This window comes from Ctenocephalides felis, unplaced genomic scaffold, assembly GCF_003426905.1.
Source record: "Ctenocephalides felis isolate EL2017-DRISC unplaced genomic scaffold, ASM342690v1 CF-g0.4_SCAFFOLD_01886, whole genome shotgun sequence".
Taxonomy (NCBI): Eukaryota; Metazoa; Arthropoda; class Insecta; order Siphonaptera; family Pulicidae; genus Ctenocephalides; species Ctenocephalides felis.
Window position 1 is genome coordinate 70,644,732 of NW_020538040.1, and position 14,136 is coordinate 70,658,867.

Below are 14,136 nucleotides of genomic sequence, written 5' to 3' on the forward strand. Positions count from 1 at the left end.
ATATTTGAAAGTGAAGGGAAAAACATCAGTAAAACAAACAACAGTATAACCAACCATAACCCTGATTCTTATGAAGTAGCTATCGAAAAATTAACGGCAATGTTTGTAAATCCATAGCAAAAGTATTTACTTTTGTTGCTAGTTTTTTTGGTTGTGAGCACTGTGCTTTAGTTTACGAGACTTTAATATAATTTTTAGGTATGCATTAATTAATTGTTTTATGAGATTTATTGTTATTTTTAAGTTAGATGCAACAGTATTTTTATATAACATCTATAAAATCTTATACGTGGGTGGAGTAATAAAAGGCACCAACTAAATCTTTACTCACAAAGTCAGACAAAGGCTTAAATTATAAAAATAGTAAGTATAAAAGTAAATTAAGACAAAAATAAGTTATTTTGCAAAAGATAAATTGAATAAATGGTTATTCCAACATTGCTGATAAATATTTTTGACAAAATACCAAATCAAGTTTATGTACAGTGTTATCTCTGTAAAAAATGTATGAAATTTATATTTTGCATTGGTTGAGTAATGTAACTATTACTTCGTAAAATCCCTTATAAAATTAAAATTAGGACTTCAGACCTGATGCTCCATGGCCGTCCCATTTTACCCCTTCTATGGGGTAAGGAAGACCAGGTGACAAATTTTTGAAAAACAGAGAACAACTTATTTCTAAAATGATAGTTGTTTGTTTGACATGTGTTATTTGTTCTAATATAATTAGTTTGCTTGCACAATATGTTTGCTCAAAATCAAATTGGACCTTTGTGCCCCGCCATATCCCATAATTTCCCAAAAATCCCATTCTCATTCAAGTCATTCTGAATAGTTTGAAATGAACATTAATTTTGTACAAATTGGTACATCTACTAAATAAGTAGGTGCAAACTGTAAGAAAGCTCGATAATGATTCGCTTTGATTATAGTTTTGAGTTTCTTTATAATTAACAGAAAAATTATTTTCTCAAGGTTTTCGCATAATATTAATTGGAAATATAAACTTTGTCACAGTGTTAAAGAAATAAAAAAATACACAAGGAATCACGTCTGCTTTTGTTAGGAAAAAAGTTCCTGTTCGGATTTCATGATATATATATATATATATATATATATATATATATATATATATATATATATAGAAAACTAGAAAGTTTTGAAGAAAGGTTATATCTTTACAAACCAATTTTCATTTTTATCTATAAATAAAATGCAATATTTAAAAAAAAAAAATATGTTTCATTAATGAAATTAATGATCTTATAATTTATTAAATGAATTTTATATTAAATATATTAATATTTATTTTTCGTTCAATGTATTTGTTATTCATCATATTAAAAACTGACGAAAAATAGCTTTTTGTAGTAATTTTCGTTTAACACTGGTTAAAACGGGTATAAACGTGAATTTTCAGAGTTACAAGTATTCTTATGGAACGTATCTTTTGTGTGAAAGGGAGATAGATGTACAAATAAATAGATTCTTTTGAAATATGTTTATTATCATTTTTGTTAAGAATTCGTTTTAAATATTTATATAATTACAATATTATTTACTTTATGTAGGCGCCGGATATTAGTGCATATTAAGTATTCTTTCTAAACGTAAATTCGTATCTTTGAATTCGATTATTATTATAAATTCCTTTTAATACAAAAGGATACTGATTATTGCATCAAATTTTATCTTGATTATAAATCCATTTACCTTTCTAAAAAAATTGAGAAAGTTTATGCTATCCGTATTAAACGGATTATAGAATTTTTGTATAGAGTATATTTGTGAACTCCGCCTTCCAAGCAGTTTTAATAATTTTAATATTATATTTTTAAGTTTATAAATTCAGTTGCGAGACCAAGAACATCTTAAGAAATTCTCGCACAAGTTACTCAAACATTTAATAAAATTTTTAGTTCTATGTCTATTGTCATTTTTTTCATTCTAAAAATCAAAGTGTAGTAATATTATAAATAACTAGTGGGTTGTATGGCATCGTGCCTTAAGGCAAATTCCTGGAACTTCCCATACCGTAGCGAAATGTTCGAGAAATATTGAATGTTTTCAAATAGATTATCATAAATATTGTAACATTGTCTAATATTTATAAGAATGATATAAACTGAATTGCAATGTTAAACATAATTCTTTAAAGTACATTAAAACTTTAGTCAGAATTACGATTAAAATCTGAATTATTTTCGATATACAAAAAAAGAAAAAAAAATTGAAACAAAATTTGTTTTCCAAAAACAATTATTTTGTAAAAACAAGCAGAAAGTTCTTTGAATCATTCAAATCGGACGCTTAGTTCTCTCCAAAACCGCCATTTTTGCACATTTAGCTCTATATCTCCAAAATGGCTAGGCCTGCCTTTGTCAAAAACTAATAACCACTTCTCCCAATCATTACTATTTGAATGTTTTTAGATCATTCAAATCGGATGCTCCGTTCTCTCAAAAACTCGATTTTTATTTTCTGCATTCTTTGCTCTTTATCTCCGTAACTGTTGGACCTGCCCTTGCCAAAAACTAATTAGCACATCTCCTGTTTGTGTTTTTCAATGTTTTTTGAACCATTCAAATCGGTTGATCCGTGCGCCCGAAAACGTGGACGAAAAATTGTGTCCATACGCATATCCATTTTTTCTGAGGTATGCCAAAATGTTCAGAAACCTTCAAAACGTCGAGAAATGTAAAAATTTTCAATTTCGATTTTCGGCCCATTACAATAACTTACCCTACGGGAAGTTAAAAATCAAATACTTCAGTAATACTTACATAAGTCACATACTCTTTTGCATGTAAATGCAATGCAACAATATTAGAAAGTCAAACTAATTTTGAATACAACTTTAATTGAAAAATGTTTCAACTATCCAAATTTGAACAATACTTTGTATTAAAACTATATTAAATTAATACATTTTAATTAATCAAATAATCACTGACACATGACAATTCTCGGTTAGTATATTATTATTACGATGGTATCGTTTATCCCGAGCACGCGGCGATAGTATCCTCGGTGTCGCGGCTTTCGTCCTGATCGGAAGGAACGCACGCATCGACTGAGGGATGGACTCCGATGATGTGGCTTCGAGACCATATTACGAGAAGCTACGCGCAAACGCCTCGGAATCATCGCACTGCCAACTACTATTTGATATTGTTCCTTTTTCCTTTTGTTTTACTTTTATTTCATTTCTATGCCTCTCCATGACATGGACATGAAGCACACATGCGGTCTATGCCTTTCGTTTCCCAATCAACTGCCTAGACGGCGTGCAATAATGGGAAATAGCATGATACAATAACAATAACATTCAAAAGGAGATGTCATGGAATTGGTTATCATTGGGAAGATGAGTGCTTATTAAATTTAATATGTATGTAAAACTGGATAAATTTTTGCTTATAAGGTAAAGCCGGACTTGAAGTTTCGTTGATATAAAGGTCCATCACCAACCTATAAAACCAGTAAAGCTAATAATTTTTAACAACAATATTTGAAAGTCGAGGGAATTTTTTTTTTATTTTATTAATTATAACAATCAGAGTCAGAATGACTCAATGAGTTACTGAGCTGATATAAGAAGGAAACTATAATTAAAATAATATATAAAAGTTAAAATAAAAATAATAATAATTACAACTTATAACATAATTAAAACTAAAGGTAAAATTATAATATAAACTAAATAATCCGTGAAACTGTTCCAATGATATGTCAAATAAGGGAAAAATATGTATAACCAGCCATCACCCAGATTCTTACAACGCCAGGAGATGAACGGCAATGTTTGAAACTCCATAACAAAAGTATTTTCTTTCGTTGTTAACTATTTTGGTTGTCAGCAATGTTGTTTAGTGTACGAGATATTTATATCATTTTTACGTCTACGTTATTTAAATGTTTCATAAGATGTATTGCTAATTAACTTCCCGTGGGGTAAGTTATAGTAATCGCAACAAAATCGAAAATGAATATTTTTATATATCTTCACGTTTTAGGGGTTTCTGAACATTTTGGCATACCTTAAGAAACATGGATGTATGTGTGTGTGTGTGTAAGTATGTGTGTGCGTGCGTGTGTGTGTGCGGATACAAATTTTCGTCGACGATTTCGCGAACACAAATTAACCGATTTGAATAATTAAAAAACATTAGCTTCATGCCGATAAGGAGGCGTGCTGCAAATTTTCGTCGACGATTTCGCGAACACGAATTAACCAATTTGAATAATTCAAAAAACATTATATTCATGCCGATAAGGAGACGTGCTAATTAGTTTTTGGCAAAGGCAGGTCTAGACGTTTCGGAGATACGGGGCAAAAAATGCCAAAAATGGTATTTCAATTTTTGAGATAACGGAGCGTCCGATTTAAATAATTCGAAAAACATTTTACTTGTAGTGACGAAATTAACAAACGGTAAAGGCAGACAAAGCGTTTCCGGAGATACAATGAAAAAAGTGAAAAATAATGCCATTTGACGTTCAAAATGTTTTAAATTTTCAAAATACAAAAAAATCAAAATATAAAATAAATCGAATATTTTAAAAAAATCATTTTTTTTTTTAAATTCTGAATTTTTCTAAAATCAATTTTTTTCAAAGTTTTGCAAAGTTTTTTTAATAAGTTAGTTTTCGATACGGTAAGTTCCAGCAATTTGCCTTAAGGCACGATGCCATGCACCACTAGTTTTAAGTTAGATTCAAGTTTTTTATATAATCTCTAAGAAAGCTTATATCTTAGCGCGGTAAAAAAGACCAACTGAACCTTTACCCTAGCATAAAAAAGTAAATTAACTTAAAAAAACTATTTAACAAAAGATAAATTAAATACATAGTTATTCCAACTCTGCTGATGAATATATCTAACAAAATACCAATTTAAGGTTATTTACCTGTAAAATTTATATTTTGCATTAGTTGAAGAATGTATAGCAATTATTTTGCAAAAGTGTGTCTTCTGGCTGTTCCAATACATCGAGTATATAGGGTAAAAAAAAAAACAGATTACACATTTTTGAAAATTAGAAAATTAGTGGATAAGGTAGTCTAGCGTATCACTCAGCCGTCTCCTCTTGTTGTTAGACAGACGGCATTTTGTATACAGAATGACTTTCGCAACTTTCATTAATTTTTATGAATAAACCACTCCCCATAGGCCTATAATATTTTAAGACGTTCGGTTTGACCATAAACTCTATCACCGTGCGAAGTTTCATCAAAATCCCAGAAGAGCAAACCTTAGGTTCTCCTTGTAACACCATATTGCGTCGAATACAATAGAATCTATCTATTGAATAGATCAAGAATAGGCAACCCGCGGTCCGGAGGCTTCTTGTGGGACTTAAAATATTTTTCCGCAACCCAAGGTGAAACTTTATTAATTTCACCAATTTTCTTCCATCAATTAATGTTGCTTTTCTTGTCGCAAAAATTGATTAAATATTTAAATATTTTCTACATAATGGATTTTTATATTATAATGTTGACTAGGATATATCAGGCTTTGTAAATAATTGAGTGTGACCCGCCATAAAAAATTTTAAAATTTAAATACAGCCTGTGAACTAAAAAGGTTGCTCATCCTTAGAATCGATCTTTGCAGCGATTTTTGAAGAAGTGAAAAACCTAAATATCGGCTAATATTATTTTTGTTAGTACATTTTATTTAATTGAGTTCAAATGTTTCTATCTCGCACGTTGAAGGTTGTGCGTACGACAAACAATTGTGAGTAAAATGTACCTACTAGCAAAAATTATGTCTATTTTAGTTTTTTATTTTTTTTACTTGAAATTTTTCAATAATAAAATTTACCATTTTACAATCCTGATTAAATGTGCCAAATTTTGATGAAACTTGCCAGCACACTTTAGTATACATTTTTTGTAAAGAAGAGCCTCTCGAAGTGGACGATATTAATAATTCATAGTTCTACATAAGGTCTTTATTCTTGAAAACTTGAGGCAATTGTAGTATTTTTTTACTGTGCAATTCTATAAATTTTATTCACGGTTAGGGTTCAAAAGTTTAAATGAACAAAATTAATAAAAGTTAACCACAATAACCGAAAAATGCTCATAACTTCACTAAAGCCTTGGATTGCTCTTGGTTTCGGCTTGACGTCAAGGTTTGGGACACTTTGTATATATATATATATATATATATATATATATATATATATATATATATATATATATATAATATGTATGTATGTATGTATATATTGGTGAATTTTATCTCCAATCGTTAGAAACAGACAAATAATAATTTCAAAATGTTATTTCTGTCACACAACAAAGGAATAATCTGAAATGTTGCTGCGAAACATCACTTCAATATAAATTTTATTCTTTGATGTTATTTGTTCTATTATAGTTTGGTTTCCTTTTGTGCTTGCTCGTGACATGCGGCAAATACGCGCTCTATGCATTTCTTTTCAAAATTTACAGAACTTTCGAAGTAAAAATAAATATGTTTGCAAGCAATGTGTCAGGATATTAAATTTGATCAGTATTTCTTTTTGTTACTAATTCATAGTTCGTTCAGAAATTCAATTTATATATTTCAATATAAAATCTAACTAGTGGGGCGCTTGGCATCGTGCCTTGAGGCAAATTGCTGGAACTTCCCGTACCAATAAACATTGGTACGGAACCCATAGAAATGTAAACAAAACTTATACTTATTGTTAAAATCTCTATAAAATATCTGATAATTTGATATGCATATGTTTAATGATCATTTTTGACCGCCAAATGGCATTTTTTTTTACTTTTTTCATTAGATCTCCGAAACCGCTAAACCTGCCTCCATGAAAATTTGATCAATTCTTCAACTTGTCAATACAAATGTTTTTTTGAATTATTAAAATCGGACGCTCCGTTCTCCTAAAAACTGAGTTACCGTTTTGGGCACTTTTTGCCCCGTATCTTCGGAACGGCTAGGCCTGCCTCCGCCAAATACTAATCAGCATGTCTCCTTATCAATACGAATAGAATGTTTTTTGAATTATTCAAATTGCTTCATCCGTGTTCCCAAAATCGTCGACAAAAATTTGTGTCCGCACACACATACATACACGCACACACACACACACATACATCCATTTTTTCTAAGGTATTCAGAAGGTTTTAAAACGTAAAGATTTATAAAAATTTTCGTTTTCGATTTTTTGCGATTATTATAACTTGCCCTACGGGAAGTTAAAAATATGAATTTGTTTCATATAAATATCATAGAAACTGCTGATATAATTGGAAGCTAATAATCTTTTAGTTATGTACTAATAAATTGAGAATATTTCAATTGACGCATTTTGCATCAAATTATTATACATCAAATTTGTATCAAATTATATATTTCTTCAATTTTACTCAACTATTAAATATAAATCGTCATATGAATATTATAGATACACAAAATATTATAGAATTAACAAAATACTGAAATACTATCCTTAACCAGTAGGGTGCCTGGTATCATGCCTTAAGGCAAATTGCTGGAACTTCCCGTACTGTAATTAAAAATTCGAGAAATGAAAATAAACAATAATTGTTTTAAATAATTTCAAATAAATTATTTATTATAAATACATACTGTAAATTTATTAGTGCTTATTATATTTGGCGACGAGCGTATTCTACAAGTAACTTAAGTGTATGTTTACAATAAACTTGTTCATTTTTCTTAAATTCGATTGTTTTTGATTATTTTGAGATTTTTTCAAAAACTTTTAAAAATACCAGATGTTTTTTAAAAATTTCGAGATATTCTCAATTTTTTGTAAAAAATCTTGTTTTTTATTGTTATTAGTTATTTTCTAAATTTTACGAAGTTTAGATTTTATTCTGAAAATGATGTAAAAACTGTTAATGTTCAAATTTTAGCCATTTTGACTTCGATATCTAAATATTACATTTAGTACTCAGATGATAAGAAAAATATATTTCAAGCTTACAATTATTACATATGATGACCTTTTGCAATGGTCTGAAGAATAAAGTTAAGATGAAAAGGCAGAGAAAATTTTGATGAAAACTTGAATGAAATTGTAAACTATAGGAATTGATAGTTGAGGCAGAGAGTTCAAACTCTATGTAAACCGTATTTACATAGAGAGAAAAAATAAATTAAAAATACCTTCAAAGAACAAGTGAAACTACGAGGTTATTGATTAGAATGGAAATAGCTCTAGACTGCGATGAAAAAAGTAAATAAAAATTCCAATCACGTTAAATTGAAATAAAAATAATATTAAATCTGAAAAAAATGTATATAAGTATATAATAAGAAAAAATGATAAATTTTCATTAAATGTGATTATATGATTGGCTAGGCTACTAAAAGCAAAAGCATACAAGAGAACTTCTTTACTGTTTGTAAAAATTGTGTATGAGTATTCTTTGAAGCAGATTATTTTGTGTTTGATGATATATATATATATATATATATATATATATATATATATACATATATGCATATATATACAATAAGAGAAGTCATCCGACTTTTGATGCAGATGCAGATGCAAATTTGCTGAAGCAGTGATATAGCAATTTAATAAAGACGATAATAAGAACAAAAACGTTACTGATAATTGATAATATATATGTAAGATCTAGTTCTAATTTTACGATTGTTAGAAGAAAAAGTATAACATACAACCCGAAGTAAGATGGATAAACATCTAACTGAACGACAACACCAAGAAGATTTTAATGATAAAGATCAAGGAGAGCTAGCGGATTGTTGCAGCAGTGTTTTTTTTATATAATATATCTGGTCCACTGATTATATTTCTACAAAATATAGATAGACATTCGCTGGTATTATTCCTCTACCAAATCAGCTTAAAATAATTTCATGACTGTTGTTTATCATTTCAAACCAATTTTATCCAATTTCAAAATCAATCAATTTCTAGAAAAAGTGCGGTGTTACAACTTACCCCATGTTTGGTACTAGTTTTAACATCTACCAGAGCAAGTAGTAAAGACAAAAAACGACTCTAATGCCACTGAATTTTTAGACCCCTCCGAGTACTAGTTTTTATTTTATGGCTATCTGACAAAATCGACAATTCTCACAACGAGGGAGTATTTACAATTTTTTCGAATAAAAACCGAAGTTGCTCTGATTCGACTAATATTCAAGAAGTACATTTATTATGACTTTAATAAATCGCCACTGAATTTTTAGACCCCTCTGGCATTTTATTCCTTACTTATTGAAAAAAGACTTGTTTCTTAATGACATAATAATGCAAATTTTATATTGCCCGTCAAATATGACGTGCCTCCACAGTTCTGTTTATTGCGTCGACCTGCGGGGCAGTGCTATGACAATATATGCAACACGGTTTACATATCCAATCAAGATATTAAAATATTTTAACATCGTTTAAGATCCTATTGAAATACGCTTGGTACTAGTTACCACTATTACAGATAGCCCCTAGCTCTCCTAAATGAATAGTATCAATATTATATATATGCTATTCAAAATATGCTCACTTATGGTTTTGCAATAATTTTCATGTATTTTTAAAATTTTATGAGCAGTTGATTATGATCTCAAGTTCACTAGTTTGCCCATCACTTAATAATTTGAATTGAACAATCTAAATTATTCAATCAGATTAGTTCATATTAAGTTGGACTTCATTAGAGAAAAATACTAAAAGCAGTTATGTTGTCTCCCAATAATGAGGCATAAATCAATAAATTCAAACAAAAAATAACGATTCAAAAATAATTCTCAAAACCAATAATGAAACAGCAAATTGTGCCATATATTTCTGATCCCATTTTGTCCAATATTTTCAAGACGTTGACAAGTGAATAAAAGATCTAATAACATTCAACGTTAATTTAATTCATTGCATCGTATAAGGATTTTATTAACACTAAACCTTGCAGATATTTTATGCGCACAATACCCTCAACGATTCGCCAATTAAATTATTGTAGAAGCTGTAAAAGTATTTATTGAACATAAATATATCGCCAAATATTAACACAGTATTGACTCGATTAACCCGACTAATTGTTGCCGATAGGCATTACTAATAAACATAAAATGAACCAAATAATAATAATGACCAGATGATGAACTTATTGTTAGAAACAAAATTCAAATTAAAAAAAGCGTAAGTGGCATATAAAATATTATCGGTATAATAAATAATATTAGGCAAATTTTAATATAAAATAAATCAAAAATAAAGTATTTGCAATTCACTTAAATCTAATTAGTCTGATTTCCAGATGATATCTCACAAACATACTTGTAATATCTTTAATTGTATTAGATATAAGGAATAGGTGCTTATAATATAGACAGTTTCTTTTGTAAAAATGCGGCCCAACTTTCAACGCATTTTTCGTATATAGACCTCTATAAATTTTAGAATATTTGTTCATACCATGAATCCTATCAATATGCAAAATTTCTTAAAAACTGACAAAAATTAAACAATTAATCGGCCAAAGAAATAGTTCGGATTAATTAAAGATTAAAGATTAATTTAAATAATGTTTGAAATTTCAAAATCGGTTCTGTATTTCTGGTGAAAACGTGGAAGATAATTTTTGCATCTCTCTTCTAATTATAAGGAAACGGCTCAGCCAATAGTCGGGAAATTTTTTTTCCGAGTTTTATCAAAAAAAAATGACTTTTAAAATTGGTGCAACCTTTTTTCAGAAAACATGGTCGAAGAAATTGTGTGGCACTCACACACATTCCACACACACTTTTTTGTGTTAAATAATTCAGAATAACTTGAATTGAGCAAGATTTTTCTGCCTTATTTTAACAGCAATCAGAACCTTACGTCGTATTTTTTAGATGGTAACCCAACGATTAATCTAACCATATTTATCTAATAGACCTAACTATTATTCAATTTGGTACAACAATGCCCAAGAAGGATTATTTTCACGTGGATATATATTTAAGATCAACATTTCCTAGTGAAAATTGAAATCGCTACTGCTCGATATCAAGGTTGTTCGTCACGAAAGCCCCAAACTGAAAAAAAAAATAAAACTAGCAAATCGAATTTTCTTTCGAAACCTGGGAAGTGGAAAAATATTATGCATAATAATGCTTCCTTTTTCGACAAAATTCGAACCAAAGCTGTTGATTTGTTTCACAAATTTGGGTTTTACATCATTTCGTTATTACTTTGAAAACACCAAAAGAATTACTAATTAAAACTATCTATATATTGGTACAACTCCATATCAAAGAATATATTACAATATTTAAGTTTCTTTAGCTATTTGTTATGAAACAAAAATATTGTTTGTCAGTGTGTTTTGCCAATTTCTACATAAAGGGTTCAGCATATATATTTAAAACAATATCCCACGCAGTCTTTTGAAATTCGTGCCAAAAATGTTTGATACATATATATTGAATTTTTATTCGTTAGAATAAAATTCATAAAGTGCCGAAACAGGCCTCGGGATCCTTCAAAAAGAAAATAAACAAAGTTCATACATGTTGCGCCAGTACAGGCATGATCGCATGTCGGACGATTACTTACCACCGTATGTCCTTGAACACGGGTGTTCAATTTCTGAACAAAATCATATTCGAATTTATCAGAATGAATATGTAAATAGTGGTTTTCAACCTTTTCATACCGAACCCCTTGCCACGGTTTTGTAGCTTTACTAATGGAAATATGTTTTCTCGGCGTTTCAAGTCATTCTGAAGCGATTGAGACCAAATTTGGAAAAAATATGTGTATGTATGCAAGTGTCTGGGTTAGTCGATTTTTCCATCTTTCGTCGACGTTTTCTTGCAAACGCCAGCACCGATTTCAAAAATTAGAAAGCCATTCGATGTATCTGAACAAGGACTCGAATTAAGAATTGGTTAGTCGTTTTTGGTAAAGATCGGCCGGGCAGTTTCTTCGTAAATTAACATTGAAAAATATTTTTTGATGATTTTGTTGATTTTTTTATGATTTTGATGATAGAGATAGAGATGAGACAAACTATTGTTTCGAAACGTCTGTGAAATGTAAAAGTATTAATTAAACGCAAAGGCAATGAAGTGGAAAAAAGTGCCATGTGTTCATATATCTAATTTAAGTCCTCTCATTAGTTATATTAGACTATATTAAGGACTGATTATATATTATTCTATAGCCATACTAAAATATTAGGGCCCTACGACAATTGGTTCAATTTTAAAAATTCATCAAAGTTTGAATAAATATAATGAGTCAAAATTTGCGTCAAAACTCGATTTTGTGATGTGCTGAGTTTTTTAAATTATGTCGACGTTTTTAATTCATTAGTTTTTAGTGAAAGCTAAAGCTTAATTTTCCAAATAAAAAGCTAAATGTTTTATTCAGCTAAATCTCAATTTCAGTTGGATAAGTCAATTACTAAAGATATCGGAAAGGTCATGCAACTTTGCCTAAAGCAAAATGCCACATACACCTAGAGCTTTAATTTGTTGCTCCCCCTTAATTGTTTCAACGATCTAATTTTATAAATACAAAACAAATAATGTATTTCATTACGCTACAAATTAATAAACGATGTTATGTAAAAATATACATAAAAATAATCATTTATTAAATTATTTTTGAAGATAGTATTTTACAGCCCTGATCCGCTATTGCTTCATCAATAAATATTCGCCTTGTTACGGAAATTGTAATAAATTCATCACACAGAAATGGGACAACTGTTTGGGTTGCCATCTGATTAACCAAATAGTATTAAGTATAATATTAAGTCAAATCAGCCCAATAGCTTATAGGGCTCTTAAGTTCTGATTGCTGTTCAATAATAAGATAAAACAGATTTGTCACCTTGCCGACCTTGAAAAAGCCTTGAGCTACCCTGAGCGCAAAGAAGCGAACAAAATATGACCAATTGAATTGGCCATGTGATATTTTTAGCAAAATTATATCGTCTAAGTGTGCGAGAACTTAGAATTTGTTCTTTATTTTATTATAGCATGAATATTGAATAATTATATAAGTTAAAATAAATATGTGCTTTACTACAACATACCTTGAAATGATGACATCTTCTGAAGAAGTTCCGACGTCCCATTTCTCTGTTACACTATCAAAAATTTTTATAAATAATACTAAGCACTTAAGCAAACACTCAATTAAGTATGTAGATAAAGCCCGTGTTAACCCGAAAACAAATAAAAGTATAAGAAAAGCTAAGTATAAGTAATGTAGCTACTGATAATTTATTATTACGAATATATTGTACCGTCTCCTTGAGCACTAGCAATGCACAACCGAACGCGTCGGCAGACCAACGACAACTAAACAGTAAACAATGAAAAAACAGTACCGAAAATCAAGCGTGAGGTCCAAATAATGCACTAATGCAATAATAGCGCAGTCAATAAAGCATTTTTTCAAAAGTTTTCAAGAACATGTGCGATTTTATTTTTTTTTTACTGAACAAATATAATATTTAATTATCATACGAAATATTAAATCAATTTATATATGTATATATATTATATAATGTATTTTCAGTATATACATATATACTGAATCTCGACTTGCGGAAGAGGCCAATAAAGTGCTATGTCTGGAGCATAGCTCTATGCGGATCAGAGACATGGACTCTGAGAAAGGCCGACAAGAATTATCTGAAGAGTTTTGAAATGTGGTGCTGGAGACGAATGAAGAAGATAAAATGATCAGCCAAGGTAACAATTGAAGAAGTCCTGAGAAGAGTTGGCGAAAATAAAGTTATACTGAACACGATCATTAGGAAGAAAATTATGAAGGAATCGAAACTGAATCGGATTCGTTCTGCAAAAAGAAAGTATTTTATATGACGTCGTGGAAAGTAAAATAGAAGGACTGAAAAGGACAGGGAAGAAAAATGCAAATTATTAATGATCTACGCGAGAAGAGAAAATACAGGGAACTGAAAACTGAAACACAGGACCAGGAAGTATGGAAGCAAAAGTTTGTAAAGGATAGTTTATAATAATCAATATAAAATTGTATAAGTAAAATAAAATGTTAGGGAGAATAAGAAACAAGGGAACCATGAACCTGCCTTCCTTATATACATATTAAAATATATCATATTGCTCATTTTGTCAATTAAAAATTA